This window comes from Brassica napus, chromosome C5 (assembly GCF_020379485.1).
Source record: "Brassica napus cultivar Da-Ae chromosome C5, Da-Ae, whole genome shotgun sequence".
Lineage (NCBI taxonomy): Eukaryota > Viridiplantae > Streptophyta > Magnoliopsida > Brassicales > Brassicaceae > Brassica > Brassica napus.
The window spans coordinates 26,794,689-26,799,378 of record NC_063448.1 but is presented as its reverse complement, the minus strand read 5'-3'; the positions used below and the strand labels follow the sequence as shown (position 1 = coordinate 26,799,378).

At 40.7% G+C, this 4,690-nt stretch overlaps 1 non-coding gene across 1 annotated transcript; it reads right to left on the bottom strand.

Annotated features, from left to right (window-relative positions):
* Nucleotides 1-1,730: 1,730 nt before the first annotated feature.
* Nucleotides 1,731-1,837, bottom strand: LOC125588004. The gene has a single exon (XR_007324400.1). It is a non-coding gene; the product is annotated as a small nucleolar RNA R71 (small nucleolar RNA).
* Between the last annotated feature and the right edge of the window lie 2,853 nt (nucleotides 1,838-4,690).

Genomic DNA, 4,690 nt, shown 5'->3' with positions numbered 1-4,690 from the left:
TGATTAGGTTAGTTCTAGGATGTTTTAGTGTAGATCATTCTTGTTCCTTGCTAGTAGAGTATTCATAATGCATCTTCTGAGTTGGCCACTCAAAAGTTGATCAATAGGCATTTCCCACCCAAAAGGTGTTTGATGAAATGCCTGAGACAACTCTCATAGGCTTTTAGTATAGTTTGCCAAAGACATTTGTTGTTAAAGGTGCTAAAATAGCTAATAGACTTGTTAGTAATGATCAATGTTCTAAAAATCGCTAGGCGGTAACTAGGCGTTTTATATAGGACTAGCGACTAGGCGGATTATTCGGGGCCTAGGCGAGGCCTAGACGTTAGCAAATTGTTGATTTATTTTATATATTTTATACATTTGTATAACATATTTTAGTTTTTAAGTTTAATTATAAAATTATTGTGATGAATTATCAAAATTAGATATACAAAACAGAAGAAAGTAGACAAATTTGTAGATTTGTAATAATATTATTGCTTTATTTAACATATATAGACAATTTTAGATCACTTTTAACCAATTTTAACCGATTTAGAACAGTTTAAACCAATTTGAATCATACAAATCGGTATAAATCGGATTTTAAGAAAATCATTTCGTATAGAACCGAGTTGCTGCCTAGGTGGGGGCCTACGCGCCGCCTAGACCGATTTTTAGAACCCTGGTAATGATTGCTTTCATATTATTCAACCAAAGACATTTGATGTTTGAGATATGTTAGCAAATGAGCATTCATCTAGACATAGAGCTTGCTTAGAATTGTGTCTAGGCTTAAGGTCGATAGTTTGATTGATCATTTGTCATCCTTAGTTCGAAACTTGATCACCCAAGATCTAATCCCTATGCCCATGAGTTCTCTTTTCCCTTAGTCAAGAAAGTATCGTTCTGTTATTGCTTTTTAGTTTTAGTCATAGCTTAAAACTCATCTAAATCATTGGTTGCACTTAGATTAAGTGAGTACTTGCATTCTCGGTGCTTTGATACCCCTCAGAACTGGTTCGACAATCACTATACTACAACATTTGTCTTAGGAGCCTTGAAAACTCCTAACATCAAATTGGCGCCGTTGCCAAATTCTGAGTAGATTTGAACATTGAGATTTAGTCACTTACTTGAGACTAAGTCATTTTTATTTTCTTTTGTTACTAATTCTTCTTCTTCACCTACCTTTCACTTTCAGGTGTATGAACTTGAGGAGCAAGGGTCCATCAAACCTAGTTCCAATAGTAGCAGACATCAGAGCTTTCGAGAGGGAGTGTGCTAGAGCTAGAAGAGAAGAAGAACAACAAGCCCACTTGCAGAGATTGGATATTGATATGGCAGATCCACCGCAAGGGGCAGAACACCAACCGCGGGCAGCTCGACCCATTGGTTCTTATGACCGGCCCAACATTCATGGTCATAGACTGGGAATCCGAGCACCGGCTGTAACAGCCAAAAACTTTGATGTTAAGTCAGGACTCCTCAACGTGATCGAGAACAACAAATATCATGGCTTGGCTTTAGAGGACCCATTCGATCACTTGGACAAGTTCGACAGCTACTGTGGGTTGTCAAAGACCAATGGTGTGTCTGAAGATGCCTTAAAGCTCAAGCTATTCCCTTTCTCTTTGGGGGATAAGGCACGTCAGTGGGAGAAGTCTCTACCCAGCGACTCTATCACTACTTGGGATGAGTGCAAAAGAGCATTCTTGGAGAAATTCTTCTCATCCTCAAGAACAGCTAAGCTGAGAAATGAGATCTCCAGTTTCCAACAGAAGAACTTGGAAGGATTCAGTGAAGCCTGGGAGAGATTCAAAGGCTATCAAACCAAATGCCCACATCATGGTTTCTCTAAGGAGAGCTTGCTCAGTACCTTCTACAGAGGTGTCCTTCCTAAGTACAGAGCCAGATTGGATACATCTAGCAATGGGTTCTTCTTGGGAAGAACTGAAGATGATGCAGAAGAGCTGGTTGACAACATGGTGAAAAGTGATGCAGTCTACAGTGTAGATCACGACAGAGGCAGTAGGGGTGATGATAAGCAGACTAGGAAAGAGATCAAAGCTTTGGACGACAATATCGACCTACTCATTGCTGAAAAAGCCACCCAAGAGCATCTGAAGTTTGTTGGTAACTCCAAGCAGGACGATCCACCTGTTGTCCATGAGGTTGAGGGTTTGGAAGGTCAGGAAGAGCTGTGTTTCATCAACAACAATGGCAGCTGGTACAAAAAAGTGCCCAACTTTCAGTACAACAACTACCAACAGAAATCCTATCCCAACAACCAACAGAGTGGTTATCCGCTTCGAAACAACCAGCAAGGCAGCTATCAACCTCAGCAAAACCCCTCATCTGGTTCCTCTGCTCCTTAAGAGAGCAGCACTGACACCCTGCTGAAACAAATCTTGGAGTCTCAGACTAAAAGTGAGAAGCATGTTGGTTATGAGTTGAAGAACCTTCATTCCAAGATTGATGGGAGCTAAAATGAGCTCAACAACAAGTTCTCACATCTTGCTTCTACAGTCAAGAATTTAGAGAATCAGTTTGCTTCCATGAACACTCACCAGACTCGCCAGCAAGGATCTCTACCTGGAAAATCTGACCAAAACCCCAAGGAGGCCAAAGCTATCACCCTTAGGAGTGGTAAGCAGTTACCTCCTACAACCCTCACCAGGGATGCTGAGAAACTAGGTGAGGAGGTGGCCATCAACTTAGATGATGAAGTGGTGATTGTTGATGAGAAAATCAATGATGAAATCTTGGAGAAGATTGTGGAAGCCAAGGGTAAAGGAAAGGTTGGGGAAGAGAAGAAAACAGTGAAGGATGGTGAAGTTCTAGCTCCAGCAAGTGAGAATTCTTTTGTTCCTCCTCCCTATGAACCCAAACTACCATTCCCTGGTAGATTCAAGAGGCAGCTGCTAGAGAAGTACAAGGCTTTGTTTGAGAAGCAAATGAGTGAAGCTCAGGTTGCAATGCCCATCATCGATGCTTTCATGTTGATTCCTCAATACAACAAGTTTCTGAAAGATGTTGTAGCTGCAAAGAAGAAGGAAATGGAAAGCATTATGATTCTTACCCATGACTGCAGTGCCATCATCCAAAGGCTTGATGTTCCAGAGAAGTTAGAGGATCCAGGATGCTTCACACTACCTTGTGCTCTTGGACCTATGGTATTTGAGAAATGTCTATGCGATTTGGGAGCTAGTGTCAGCGTGATGCCTTTGTTTGTTGCAAAGAAGCTTGGATTCACTCAGTACAAAAACTGTAGACTCTCTCTGGTGTTAGCTGATCGTTCAGTGAAGTACCCTGTGGGCATCTTAGAGGACCTACCTGTGAAGATTGGAAGGTATGAGATACCTACAGATTTTGTGGTGCTTGAGATGGGTAAGGAGGCTCAAGACCCATTGATTCTTGGAAGGCCATTCTTAGCTACAGCAGGAGCAATTGTTAAGGTGAAAGAGGGCACGATTGATCTCCATTTGGGTAAAGGGCATGTTCTCCACTTTGACATCAAGGAGAAAATGAAGAAACCAACTGTGTTCGGGCAAGCCTTCTACATTGAAGAGATGAGCACTCTTGCTGATGAGCACCTTGAAGAGTTACCACCTGAGGACAAGGAGGATGGAGCATCTCCCTCTACTCATTCCCCATAGAAGGTAACCCACCACACTCCCTTGTATATATCATTTTGTTTTTGCATATAAGTCTTCTTTTTGGTATCTCTCTCTCTACTTGACAACACAGAAACTGTGTAACTCAAGTTTGGGGGAGATACCAAGTATTTGATCATGTTTGTTTTGATGTTGTTTCATTGAGTCATGCATTGCATACCTATTTGCGTATATAAAAAAAAAACAATCATTTAGTTTGCATCAATTGCACTTCTAGGAGATTCTAGAGCATATAGGTTGCATTCACTTGCATTGGGAGCAATGATTTTAAATGCCTTGTAAAGAACACTACGTTGCACCTGAGTAGCTTTTGCACCTCTCAAAAAGACTTGTATGTTTCGAGCCTTGAAAACTCTTCCTGAAACATGTTGATTGCTGAAACTCAGTCTTTGAAGCCAACTACAACCTTATTTGAACTGAACGAATTTAATGCTTCTTGCTCATGGTCCCTTGTGTACGGAGTCATGGCTATACACACTTGAGTTGTCACATCCTTTATGCCAATCTTATTTTGACAAACTCTAGTGGTAGACCACTCCCAAAACCTTTCCCTCCTTTTAAGCTTTCATTGTTTGATGAGTGAGGCCTTCTTCGGAAAGTCTTACATGTGCATAATGTTGAGAGTATCGGGAACGACAATGCTTGATCTTCATTCTTGCTAGATTGGGCACTCTATTGTCTAGCTATAGGTGGGGGGTGAGAGTTGTGATTATGATTTGGGAATAATGAAAAAGGAAAAGAAATGACTCTTTGTGTTTAAGTGAATTGTCTTATTTGGATAAGTAGATAAACCTCTAGCTCAAGTTATGAAGTCTTGGCCCTCACCTAAAAAAAAAAAAAAAAAAAGAGAGAAAAGAAAGAGAAAAGGGGCTATCAAAGTTGTTAGGAGCTACGAAATGTTTTGAGGTTGTAGAAAATCCCTTGTAGATTTCAAAGAGAAGGAGTTAAATTTCTTAGGATCTTTTGGTGAGAGATGTGAGTTGGGTTTGACATTTGGGAATGATTGTGTAATTGTATGTTTGGGAAAATGG